We start from the raw sequence: 14,358 nt of genomic DNA on the forward strand, positions 1-14,358 counted from the left end.
ACATACATAAAAACTGGAATGAGGTCAGAACGGTTTGGGAAATGTTTCTGTAACTTTCCATTCCGATAAACAAAGAGAGCTCAGGCCAACAGCCATTGCCCTTTCTATCATTCTTTCTTCTAATATAAAAAATTATTTGAAACAGACCAAAACAGAGAGTTAGAGCGCGCAAAGCCTTTGCCAGGAGTCCTATACCCATCATAGAAACAGCTGCATTCACACTGGGTCAAATACCATGACATTCCCCGCTGTGGCCTGTTTGGTACATTCCAGCTACCCTGTGGTGTTCACCCAAACCATTCCTGCTAAATAATATTGTTTATTGTTACCATATTGTGATTTTAATAGAATTGTGCACAGACAACAGAATTAATAGCTGAGAGTTTAGATTTGAGCTACAAGACTTAACTCTTGGGGGTTCAAAGTACTACACATGTTCACACATGCATGTACATGAGGCCAGCAATGATTCAGACCTCAGAAAAATAAAATTGGTAGTTTATGGACTAATGGAATTTTCTTTACTCATCAATGAAATAGTTATCTATTGTGCTGGTGCATCGTGGCTCAGTTGGGCACGAGCCCAGAAATAGGGATGATGATAAGAATAAGAATAAGAATAATAAATTTATTATTTATACCCCACCCAACAGAATATTAAAAACATAATAAAACACCAAGCATTAAAAACTGCCCTAAACAGGGCTGCCTTCAGATGTCTTCTAAAAGTGAGATAGCTGTTTATTTCCTTGACATCTGATGGGCAGGTGTTCCACAGGCAGGCACCACTACCGAGAAGGCCCTCTGCCTGGTTCCCTGTAACCTCACATATCGCAGTGAGGGAACCGCCAGAAGCCCCTCGGAGCTGGACCTCAGCATCTGGGCTGGACTATGGAGGTGGAGACGCTCCTCCAGGTATACTGGACTAAGGCCGTTTAGGGCTTTAAAGGTCAGCACCAACACTTTGAATTGTGCTCAGAAACGTACTGGGAGCCAATGTAGGTCTTTCAGGACCAGTGTTATATGATCTTGGCAGCTACTCCCAGTCACCAGTCTAGCTGCTGCATTCTGGATTAGTTGCAGTTTCTTGGTCACCTTCAAAGGTAGCCCCACGTAGAGCACATGATGATGATAATGATGATTTTATTATTTATACCCTGCTCATCTGGACGGGTTTCCCCAGCCACTCTGGGCGGCTTACAGCATATATAAAAACCTAGTAAAATATCAAACATTAAATGAACTGATCCCAATGAGACCACATGGCTCTCCTAGATCAATTCAATATGGCTACACTGACAGGCAGTAGCTCTCTGGGGATTTAGGGAGGAGCTTTTTGTTTACTCTACCCAGAGCCAGGGACTGAACCTGGGACATTAGGATAAAATGTGGAAACTTCATATAGCAGGGCAAGCAGAAGGGCAAATAAATTGATGCTGAAAACTAAAATGGGTTTGTGATTCGAGGACCCATCCCCCGCTTGGGAATAATAAAGACACGTGGACACAGTATATTAGGTTAATGGGCTAGAAAAGGCCACAACTTTGATTACAGCATGTGAGAGGTTTTGGCTTAGGCATTGGACAACAGCGAATTTTGACTCCACCCACTCGGAGAGGGGTGAGTCTGATGAGGGTTAACCACCAGTAGGGGGAGCCGGTTGATGCAAATACAACTATAAGCTCTCCCCTGATGTCACCGGGGCTCGTGCCATGGCCCCCAGCCACGCAGGGCATCGGACAGGATCCACGACCGCCGGATTCCTTTAACGGAATACCCATAAGTGAAGGGGTAGGCGATGGCCACGCCCTGCCCTTCCATACACCAACAACACATTCCAATGCCTAACCGCCAAATACCGAGAAAGTTGTAGCGATTGCTACAAGGTAGGCAAGAAAACCAAGAGGCCGGTGCCAATTTGCCAATTGGGAAAAAACTCCTACCAGGCTCCCTGGGCAACCAAGGCGACCAACCATAGGCCCATAGCAAGGTCAAGCGAGAAGCTACGCACTAAAGAGAGTGGTGGGTGGGTGGGTGACTCGAAGAAATCCGGCAGCGCAATGGAGGGGAGAGCTGGCGCAGCCACATTTGAGCAGCTAAACCACGCCCCCGAGCTGCCACCCGATTGGTGCCATTCCGGGGGGCGTGGCGCGCCAGCGACGATGGCAGGGCAGGGGCCGGAACGCCCCCTGCGCAGCGCGGGAATCGGTTCCTGTTCACAAAACTGTATTTTGTTTTGAGGATGCCCATTCTGGTTAACCCACTTTGGTTTTGACCTTATTCTATGGAATTGTTTCTTTATTTCCTACCCTTCACCCTAAGTTTCCAAGGTGGGTTAAAACACACACACACACACTTTTTTTTTTAAAGAAAAGGTTTTAAACAACTTACAATCAGTGGCTGATTGAATACGACCCCAGGGAAACCTTGTGAGTGGCTGTGTTGGGAAGGGGTCGCCTGAAAAGCTCCATTGCACATATGAGCACTACAGGCAGTATTTTGGATTTCAGGCGCTGTGAAGGAAAACTGTTATGCATTAGGGTGTGAGCCAGAGTGGATAAAACAAGCTCCTGAGTATTAACAGAGCTACCTGGGGAAAACACACAAAGCAGGCTCTGCCCCGAGGTGCTTACAATCTAAAATTCAACATGAAGGAAACAGAGGGAGGAAATGGTCAGTTTGGTTTCATCAGAACTGAATAAGGTCAATACAAATGCGGCACGTTTAGTACATCAGAACATTTTGTTGGTACTTATACTTTAGAGCCAGGCTAGAAAATACCAGAGCTCAGCTGATAAGAATCAGGCCGGGGGCGGTATTCACTTGTTGTGATGAGAAGTTTAGTTTTTAGGAACTCTGTTCACTATTTGTACGTCCATATCAGAACTCTCTACAAACATACTGCTTGCATTTATAAAGGGGTTAACATACAACTGCTTTTTCTGTTAGGGAAACAGATGTCAGGAACTAATTATTTTGCTGTTGCCACAAATGTCCTTTGCTCTAAAACCATTGTTTATTCCTCTTACCCAATTTCTCACTTCCTTTTTATTTTCTCTGACATCAGTTTTTAATGAGTCGTGTGACTCCAGAGTTGAGGTAACATGTATTTATACCGATTGATTCATGAATGCCAGCTTGAAACAGGAGGCTTCCTAAGCGGCGGAGATGGAGGTGTTTGGAAATCAAAACAACTTTAAAAGGCAAATACTTTGAAAGGACTTTAAAATCCATCATTAAACATGCCTGTACAAAACAATGCATGTTTTCTCTCTCTTGAAACCTGTTTAAGAGGTAGCGTGCATGAAGGCAAAGTACTGTAGAATAATTCTATTTTGGTTCAGATCAGCCCGAGCCTTGCTCCCAAAAAGTGAGGCTAGCACTGCAGCCTAAATGGCCTGTTGTTGTTGTTTAGTCGTTTAGTCGTGTCTGACTCTTCGTGACCCCATGGACCAGAGCATGCCAGGCACTTCTGTCTTCCACTGCCTCCCGCAGTTTGGTCAGACTCATGTTTGTAGCTTCGAGAACACTGTCCAACTATCTCATCCTCTGTCGTCCCCTTCTCCTTGTGCCCTCCATCTTTCCCAACATCAGGGTCTTTTGCAGGGAGTCTTCTCTTCTCATGAGGTGGCCAAAGTATTGGAGCCTCAGCTTCACAATCTGTCCTTCCAGTGAGCACTCAGGGCTGATTTCCTTAAGAATGGATGCGTTTGATCTTCTTGCAGTCCATGGGACTCTCAAGAGTCTCCTCCAGCACCATAATTCAAAAGCATCAATTCTTCAGCGATCAGCCTTCTTTATGGTCCAGCTCTCACTTCCATACATCACTACTGGGAAAACCATGGCTTTAACTATACGGACCTTTGTTGGCAAGGTGATGTCTCTGCTTTTTAAGATGCTGTCTAGGTTTGCCATCGCCTTTCTCCCAAGGAGCAGGCGTCTTTTAATTTCGTGACTGCTGTCACCATCTGCAGTGATCATGGAGACCAAGAAAGTAAATGACCTAAATACAGTTATATACCACGTAATGTAGAAATGAGGCCTATTTAAAAGTAAAATTATGTGCCAGGGCTGGCCAGAGACCTTTGGGCACTTGAGGCAAGATGCACTACTGATGCTCCCCCACCCCGCCTACAGAATCAGGCCCACACCCTGGTGGGGTGGGAGAAGCATGCCAACCCAGGCAGGCTGCCTCGTTGGCGCACTGGTCATGCCAAGGCAGCAAGCAGAGCTTAGGGACTGCAGGGAAGACCACGTGGCACACCTTTCTAGCCACTTTCCACCCCTCTGAATTTGCCTCCTGAGGCAGCTGCCTTGTTCTGCTTCATGGTAGCGCCGGCCCTGCTATGTTTTATGAAAAGTAGTGGAAAGCGTTTCATGTGCAATGGATAGTCTTGGGGAAGCCTCTGTATACAGTGGTACCTCAGGTTAAGTACTTAATTCGTTCCGGAGGTCCGTTCTTAACCTGAAACTGTTCTTAACCTGAAGCACCACTTTTGCTAATGGGGCCTCCTGCTGCTGCCGCGCCGCCGGAGCATGATTTCTGAAGCAAAGTTCTTAACCTGAAGCACTATTTCTGGGTTAGCGGAGTCTGTAACCTGAAGCTTATGTAACCTGAAGCGTATGTAACCCGAGGTACCACTGTATTTGCAAGCCCTTGGCTCACACCTAATGCATAAACTACCAGACTGGGGAGAAATGCAAAAATATAATGCTCAGCTTTGACAGCAACTGAAAATGATCTTAACCTTAACAAAATAAAACCTGTAATAGTTCTATATTTGCAAGAACGGTTAAGTCCAGTCAAAGCTTTTCAGGCCGAGGGAGCCAGTGTTTGTCCGCAGACAGCTTTCCGGGTCACGTGGCCAGCATGACTAAACCGCTTTTGGCGCAACGGTACACCGTGACGGAAACCAGAGTGCACGGTAACACCGTTTGCCTTCCCGCTGCAGCGGTACGTATTTATCTTCTTGCACTGGCATGCTTTTGAACTGCTAGGTTGGCAGGAGCTGGGACAGAGCAATGGGAGCTCACCCTGTCACAGGGATTCAAACCGCTGACCTTCTGATCGCTAAGCCCAAGAGGCTCAGTGGGTTAGACTACAGTGCCACCCACGTTCCTTTTAACAGAGTCGTATCTATCTCTATATCTATCTATCTATCTATCTATCTATCTATCTATCTATCTATCGTCTATCTATCTGTCTATCTATCATCTATCTATCTATTTATCTATTTATCTATCGATCTACCTACCTACCTATCTGCCATGCCTATTTTCCAAAGCCATCCCACACCCCACCAACCAGCTTGGAATGTGCCATTCTGACTGAAAAGAGAGGTGTCTAAGCACATGCATCTAAACCTATGAAGTTTGTGTGGCTGAAATGTGGCGTCTTATACAAAGGTAGGAGCCACAGCCATTGCTCTGGCCACGCCCACCACTGGCATGCGGCCCCTGGAAGGTTTCTTGTGAGGGAACATGACCCTTGGGTTAAAAAAGGCTTCCCACCCCTGCTCTGTATAATGTTGGCCAAATGATTTTTAGATTTAACATTCTTAAAATTTATTTTGAATACAGAGCGCTTTGTTTTCTCATTCAAGTACATTCCTCCATCTGTTCTAAATCTAAACTAAGGACCAAAACCTTTCGGTTGGGTAAGTTTTGTTTTAAACCAGAAATAAATTTGGGACGATTGGCGGAAGCATAAAAAGTGTTGCTTTGAATTTTCATTCTTTTTCGGTTTCATGTATTTTGACCCATTTTACATATTGCAATAAATATTTAGGTTTGTTAGTCCAATTCTGAATCTTATTTTTATTAGACTTGTAAGTCACTTGTTACACCGAGTGGCTTACAACGTATCTAAAAACTGGAATGCATTATAATAGTTTCATATAGATACATAAGCAATACATCTTTTTTAAAAAATACAAATAACCTGCATCCAAACAACTGCAAGAAGCTTAATGCTACAAAACTTCTTTCTCCCTATGTTTTAAATTGCAATCCCATACACATTTGCCTTGGAGTAAGCCCCATGTAACACAGTGTGCCTTACTTCCTACTAGACATTCATAAAGTTGTGCCACTAAGTCTAAATGGCTAAAATATATGCGGACAATAAGCGTTAATTAATCGCCAGTTAATTGACAGCATTTGGAACAGGAATTATTTTTTCCAGCCCAGTATTTATTGATGTTTTTACTGATCTTATTGTAATTCTGTACATTGTATTCTGCACTGCTAGGAATATTTAAACAAATAAATACTAATATGGAGTACTCAGAGGTGTGCAGGAGATTAAAGAAAACAGGGGAAGTCTACAACAAGCCAAACCTCCTGTTTCTCTAGCAATTGACTAACTGTTCTGAGATTTCCTTATGAGGTGAAGGGATTGAAACTAGCAGGGGTTAAAGGTCAGGTGCACCACTTGGAAATATCCAGAATCAGTGAGTCCTTTTAGGTGAAGAAAGTATTTTGGGAGGGAAAGTCCATGGGACTTATTTAGCAAGATAATGTTGGAGACATTCAAGGATGAGACAGATTTGCTTTAGCCTATCTGAACAAATGCTGTAGTTTAGAAGAACGGAGCACTAAACCTCAGGATTACAGCATTTTAACTCTCTTGAGTAGATGGAAACAGACCCTAGTAAAGCCATGCAAAAGTGATACTAGAATCAAACAAATACTGTAATAAGAATTCCTGACTACCCAACACCAGAGCACAATGCAAGAAGTCAGGACCATTAAATTATGCAAATTTTATTAATTATATAACTATTTTTTAAAAAAGAAGAAACAGCTGAGAAACACAATAATAAAATTCAATGGTTATTAAAAGATAGAAGGGAGTAGAACATTAACAGATTTACACAGGTAAACCACATTTTCAGTTGCCTTGAAATAAGATAAAAGATAATAAGATAAAACAGCTTATGTACCAAGTGATAAATTACAAGGAATGTTCTCAGAAGAGAGAGTAACAAGAGCCTATTACTGATAAGCAAAACTTTCAGTTGCCGAAACATGTTTCAACCATACAATATTCTTCAATGCCACATACTGAAAAGCAATTTAACTGCCTCAGAGAATTTGTGTATAATGATATAGGTATCTTGTTAAAGTTGCAGTTTTTGATGTGAAATAGAAACAAGCAATTGCTTTGGTCTTGTCACACTTGTAGGAAAATGAGGTGCAAAGGGATATACAGTGGTACCTTGGGTTACATACGCTTAAAGTTACATATGCTTCAGGTTACAGACTCCGCTAACCCAAAAATAGTACCTCGGGTTAAGAACTTTGCTTCAGGATGAGAACAGAAATCATGCTCCGGCGGCGTGGCGGCAGCAAGAGGCCCCATTAGCTAAAGTGGTACCTCAGGTTAAGAACAGTTTCAGGTTAAGAATGGATCTCCAGAACGAATTAAGTGCTTAACCCGAGGTACCACTGTACAGCTAAAACAGAGTGAGATGGGAAAGAGACAGAATTCAACAAGGACTGATAGACCATGGGCAACATGGCAGAAAGGGAGAACCTGCGGCCTTCCAGATGCTGGCTGGCCAGCTGGGGCTGATGGGAGTTGAAGTCCACAAACATCTGGATTCTGCATCCCTGCTATAGCAATAATGCTAATGCAGTTTAAAGAACAAGACAATGCTGCTAGGAACTGCGGGCACTATTTTAACCACTGTGAAAAAAGTGCCTTCAAGAGATGCCATCTCACCAAGATGTCTCCTGAGTTTTTGCATCGCTTCTCTTTTGAAGAGTGGGGCTTTGTGTACACTCTGCTGCTGCTTTGTGCATTCTCTTGGGCATCTTTGTACATTTCTGTCAAGTAGCTCAAAGGATATTTGAGAACTTGGCTCTCTTGGCACAAGGGCAAAATGCCATCTCACCCGGAGGAAAGGAATAATTCAACATTGAGAACAAAAATGGCTTGGCGTTCTGGAGAAAACACAGCACAATTTCTTTTTAATCCACAGTCAATTGACCTAAGCGTTTCTAAAAGTGTTTCAGCTGCTATACCAACTACAGCCATCCTGAACAATGACAGCTTGGCCACAGTGTCCCAAGCACTGGTAACTTCAAGCCCAGATTGTTGAAATGCTCTGTATGTGGAGCTGCCATTAAAGGTAAAGGGTAAAGGGACCCCTGACCATTAGGTCCAATCGTGGCCGACTCTACGGTTGCGGCGCTTATCTCGCTTTATTGGCCGAGGGAGCCTGTGTACAGCTTCCGGGTCATGTGGCCAGCATGACTAAGCCGCTTCTGGCGAACCAGAGCAGCGCACGGAAACGCCGTTTACCTTCCCGCCAGAGTGGTACCTATTTATCTACTTGCATTTGACATGCTTTTGAACTGCTAGGTTGGCAGGAGCAGGGACCGAGCAACGGGAGCTCACCCCGTCGCGGGGATTCGAACCACCGACCTTCTGATCGGCAAGTCCTAGGCTCTGTGGTTTAACCCACAGCGCCACCTGTGTCCCAGAGCTGCCATTAAGGCCGGTTCAAACCTGCAGCTGGAGCAGAATACAGCAGCTTGGTTGCTGAGTGGATCGACTTACTGTGAGAAGGTAACTCCCGTAATAAATATGGAACAGCTGATTGGTTCAAAATTGGGAAAGGAGTACGACAAGGCAGTGAGAGAGTTTACTTTCTTGGGCTCCATGATCACTGCTGATGGTGACAGCAGTCATGAAATTAAAAGACACCTGCTCCTTGGGAGAAAAGCCATGACAAACCTAGACAGCATCTTACAAAGCAGAGACATCACCTTGCCAACAAAGGTCCATATAGTTAAAGCCATGGTTTTCCCAGTAGTGATGTATGGAAGTGAGAGCTGGACCATAAAGAAGGCTGATCGCTGAAGAATTGATGCTTTTGAATTATGGTGCTAGAGGAGACTCTTGAGAGTCCCATGAACTGCAAGAAGATCAAACCTCTCTATTCTTAAGGAAATCAGCCCTGAGTGCTCACTGGAAGGACAGATACTGAAGCTGAGGCTCCAGTATTTTGCCACCTCATAAGAAGAGAAGACTCCCTGGAAAAGACCCTGATGTTGGGAAAGATGGAGGGCACAAGGAGAAGGGGACGACAGAGGACGAGATGGTTGGATAGTGTTCTCGAAGCTACAAACATGAGTTTGACCAAACTGCGGGAGGCAGTGGAAGACAGGAGTGCCTGGCGTGCTCTGGTCCATGGGGTCACGAAGAGTCGGACACGACTAAATGACTAAACAACAACAACAACAACAAAGAATTCCAAAGTCCCAAATATAAAATAAGTGTTCATAAATTTACAAGGCAAACACATACATAAGTATATATGCCACATGTCTAAAATAGAACAGGAGAACAATCCTGAAGTCATTTTGACTTTCCCAGTGACCTCAAATATTTCTCTGCAAGGAGGAAGGAAATGGGTAAATCTCTCCATTGTCTTTTGCTTACCTGTCTTAAGGGCGTACTTGTGGGGGTGAATAGGGTGTGCCTGTGACCTGGATTCAGGAATTAAAGTATTTACCATCACAAAAGAATGGCCGGGCTGTCTCGTTAATGTAACCAGTGACCATTATCAGGTATCCTGGCAGAAAGAATTTCTGCTGTAGACAGCTTCTTTCTGTGATGTATGTGTGATGTTTTGGGGGTGGCCTCTGGCTACAGGGTGGGCAACTTCAGAAGTCTATATAAGGGCTTGCGCACCATTGTTTGGGGTCCCTTCTGCCTCCTGTGTGTGGCAGTGAGCACCCTGTTGCAACAGTTAATAAAGATCAGGCTTACTAGCTGCCTGGCTTCTCAATATTCTCTGGTTGGGCTCTGTTATTTTCTCCTTCCGATAGGGAACCTACTTAAGGACTCTATACGGGCTCTTGGATTCCCCATAAGGGAAATGGTGCAGTTTTTCTTACAACAAAGGAACTGTACGGACTGCCAATTTCATACCAAGTCAAGCTGAAAAGTTTGTTGCTAGTTTACAAATCCCTAAACAACTTGGGACCTGGTTACCTGAGAGGGTGCCTCCTGTCATACAGACCTGCCTGTTCACTGAGATTCTTAGATGAAGCCCCATTGGTGGGTCTTCAACCAATGATCTATCTGACAACCACCTTGGAAGAGGCCAGCACCTTCCAAATGGAACAGTCCTCCATCAGTCATACCTCGGGTTACAGCCACTTCAGGTTTCATTTTTTCGGGTTATGGACCGCCAAAACCTGGAAGTACTGGAACGGGTTACTTCCGGGTTTCGGCGGTTGCGCATATGCAGAAGCGCTAAATCGTGCTTTGCGCATGCGCAGAAACACTGACTCGCAACCTGCGCATGCGCGGGTTACAAACGTGCATCCCGCATGGATCATGTTCGCAACCCGAGCGTCCAGTGTACTTTAAATCTCTTTCTTCACAACTGGCACTTAACGACCACTAACCTTGGTACCGAGTTTTATTTTTTTATTTAGAAAAGGATTTATCACACCCCTTTGGAATTCCTGAATATAAAGCAGCATAGAAGTGTTTTAAAGAAACAAATAAATGGGAAGGGTATTGCAACCTAAATTCTACTGGAATGAAAGCTCACTCAAAATCAGCTAGAAACAGAATTGTTAGAACCCAATACTAAGAATTGGTCTAGAATGTATAATCTGCTGCTAAAATGGAACACACAGGATGAAACGGTTAAATCAGCTATGATTAAGTGGGCACAAGATATTGGTCATGATATTATGTTTGCTGACTGGGAGCATTTATGGACCACAGGTATTAAATTCACGGCATGTAGTGCCTTAAAAGAGAATATAATGAAAATGATCTATAGGTGGTACATGACCCCAGTTAAGCTTGCAAAGATATATCATTTGCCCAATAACAACTGTTGGAAGTGTAATGAATGCGAAGGAACTTTTTATCATCTTTGGTGGACCTGCCCGAAGATTAAGGCCTACTGGGAAATGATCTATAATGAAATTAAGAAAATCCTTAAGTGGACATTTGCAAAGAAACCGGAGGCTTTTCTCTTGGGCATGGTAGGCCAAATGATTCCAAAGAAAGATAGAACATTTTTTATGTACGCAACAACAGCAGCAAGAATTCTTTTGGCAAAGTACTGGAAGACTAAAGAATTACCTACTCTGGAAGAATGGCAGACCAAGGTGACTGAATTTATGGGACTGGCAGAGATGACCGGCAGAATTCGTGACCAGAGGAGAGAGACAGTGGAAGAGGACTGGAAAAAATTTAAAATTTATCTTAAAAATTGTTGTAAAATTTCGGAATGTTAAGATGTCAAGGGATGTGATATAAAGAATTACAGCTGTAAAAATTTAAGCTTAAGAAAATTTTAAAGAGAATTAAATATAAAAATGGATGAAGGATTGCTAAAAAATTTTAAAACAAGGATGCAGTGAAGGGGAGGTATGGGGAAGTCGTGTTATGTTTGTTTGTTTTTTGTTTATGTTGTAAAATTAATAAAAACTATTAAAAAAAAAAAAAAGAAAGCTCACTCAAAATCAACGGTACGGATTACAAGGAGGTACACGGAGGATCTGCATCTAAGCCAGCCTGCCAAGTTTTATACTACTTTCCAAATGTTTATGCTTTCTGTGTTGGAACCAAAGATCTCACAGAACTGCCAGTTAAACAGAGGCTATGCAGCTGGAAGTAAAAAGATAATAGCAGTGGGATCCAGGCATCTCTTTTAAAAGAGCTAAGTAATATACTGTGTGGATTTTTTTGAAAGGGAGAAAAAAAGACTGCCTACGGAAGGGGAAATTAGTGTTTCCCAGGAAAGAAAATGCCTGAAGCACATCTGGCAAACTATATCTTTAACCCCTTTTACAAGGTGAGTTATGTTGAGTGAACACCCTTTAACTTTTTTTTTAAAAAAATGGGAAAGATCTAATTTGTACTTTAAATATACTGAGACAGTATTTGCTATTTTATGTCTAAAAGCGTATAATCAATCAAAAACAAGCAGGAAATCACAGTACAAAAAAATGACTGTTCCATCTGAAGAACATGCTGAACATGAAGATGACAAGATTATGTCTGAAACACACACACACACACACACACACACACACACACACACACATGATTAAATATGAAGCAAATTAAAGAACACAAACTCAAAATACTTTGTTTTGGTGCTCATCATAGGCTATGAGCCAGGAGGAGAGACGGAGGGCTGGGAAGGACCAACAAACCAAAGCAAAACAAAAATGGTTCATTGTGTAATTACTTGATTTATATTTCACTCTATCTGTGGCTTCACGGGGACACGGGTGGCACTGTGGTCTAAACCACTGAGCCTAGGGCTTGCCGATCGAAAGGTTGGCAGTTTGAATCCCCGCGACGGGGTGAGCTCCTGTTGCTCGGTCCCTGCTCCTGCCAACCTAGCAGTTCGAAAGCACGTCAAAGTGCAAGGAGATAAATAGGTACCGCTCCGGTAGGAAGGTAAACAGTGTTTCCGTGCGCTGCTCTGGTTTCGCCAGAAGCGGCTTAGTCATGCTGGCCACATGACCTGGAAAAACTGTCTGCGGACAAACATCGGCTCCCTCGGCCAGTAAAGCGAGATGAGCGCCGCAACCCCAGAGTCGTTCGCGACTGGACTTAACTGTCAGGGGTCCTTTACCTTTTTATCTGTGGCTTCAGAGTAGCTAACTGTGGTGCTCCTACCCCTTGTCCCCCATCTGAATGTTAATAGTTCCACCCCTGAAAGGCAAACAATCTAAGAAAAGGCTTTGATTTCTCTTACTTTACTTATTTTAAGATGTTTAAATATCCTGCCTTTCTGTCTAACAGGCCTCTGAGGCAGCTTCTCCTCTACCCACTGCAAAGAGAATGTACATTTTAAAAGAAGGAGAAGGTAACAGTGACTAGATTCTATCCCGTTTCTCTTTAAATGTTCTGCAGGAACCATGTATAAACCCCTCTCTAGGATTGGAGAGGAGCACCACCACCAACACAACAACAGTGTACCAAAAATCTGACAACTAACAGTGACGTTCCGATGCTTCCACACTCCAATGGAAAATACTGTTCTGTACAATTCAAACAATTCAAATAAAGGACTCTACTAGAATGGCAAAATCTGATAACATTATTAATTTGGTTAGAAAAGAAGGCAAGGGTAGACCGAATCACTGGGAGAGAGAAGAATTGTGGAAGGGGAGGATTGAATATTCCAGATGTGGAATGATGTTACGAGAAAGGCACACTCTCAGGGACAACAAATTGGTTCAAAAAAGACCCACAGAAGAATTTACAGTATGAAATATATTGTGGATGTCCAAAAAGAGTAGAAAAATGGAATAGTGGACAAAGTTTTATAGGTAATGTCTGTATAACAATATATGAGAAATGCCAGGCTTATTTAGCACGTGGCACATCACCAATTACATCAGTAATAAAGGATGAAAGATTCAGTCTTGTTGGATATTTGATTTGGGGAATTAATGGAAAGAGAATGGTATTCACAACTATGAAGTCTGGAAAAGACATGTGGATGAGCAAAAGAGAAATTGTTAGTATTGCTTCCCATATTTCAGAATGCTGTGTACAAGTAAGATCTTTTAAAAACAGATTAGACTGAAGGTAGGAGTTCAGAGCAGAGATGTTTGAAAAGTTGATTAGAAAATGTCTAATAAACCAGACTGGCAGTTGGTATTTGGCGAGCCAACATGACAGTGATGTGGGATTGAGGACTGGAGTGATAGTTCTGTGATATTAAGGCAGTGGAAAAAGCTGTACTGTAGCTTTTGAATAAGTGTGATTGTGTGTGTGTTTTTGTGTGTGTGTGTGTGTGTCAACTGGAGTCAAACAGTTCCCAAGACTAGCACAGATCTATTGCAAAAGAGCTGCAGAACAAAATCCTGGATGAACTTTGGAATTTTTTATTCAGCACTGGTGCCAACTTCATAATAGCAACAAATTTTAGATAAAATTAAGTTAAAATAGCTGAGCAATAGCATGGAGGAGTAAAAAGGCAATAGGATTAAGGTAATGACAAATGTGGTTTCTGCAAAGACAGTAAGGGGGATTTTCCTTCATATATATAGTGGAGATGTCAGGAGGCAAGATGTTACTGGAAGATGGTGTGGTCAGTGCTAAAGGAAATGCTTAAAACAAGATTGATTAGTAAACCATTACTACATCCTTTGAATTGTGTGGAGAAAGAAGATTAAAGAACAGTTGGCCGCAGGTATTTTAGAAAACTTTTTGCAGAGTTAGTATATTGGCATAGCAGAACTTGCTGGGGCCTTTCCTTTACCAATAATTGCTTTCACAAGTTAAAAATTTAACTGTGCTACTCATCAAGCACAGCACTATGTATGGGGTTTATAAAGAATAAGCAGCAAAGTATC

At 42.8% G+C, this 14,358-nt stretch overlaps 1 protein-coding gene and 1 long non-coding RNA gene across 2 annotated transcripts in view; one reads left to right on the top strand and one right to left on the bottom strand.

The window, feature by feature from the left end:
* MCPH1 (microcephalin 1) overlaps nt 1-14,358 on the bottom strand; it is a 116,465-nt gene that overhangs the window by 19,287 nt on the left and 82,820 nt on the right. The gene's annotated exons all lie outside the window — the stretch shown is intronic.
* LOC309339459 lies at nt 1,551-13,076 on the top strand. The gene is made up of 3 exons (XR_014155374.1): nt 1,551-1,886; nt 12,152-12,225; nt 12,908-13,076. It is a non-coding gene; the product is annotated as an uncharacterized lncRNA (long non-coding RNA).

This window comes from Podarcis erhardii (genome assembly GCF_964252035.2).
Source record: "Podarcis erhardii genome assembly, chromosome: 3".
NCBI classification, from domain to species: Eukaryota; Metazoa; Chordata; class Lepidosauria; order Squamata; family Lacertidae; genus Podarcis; species Podarcis erhardii.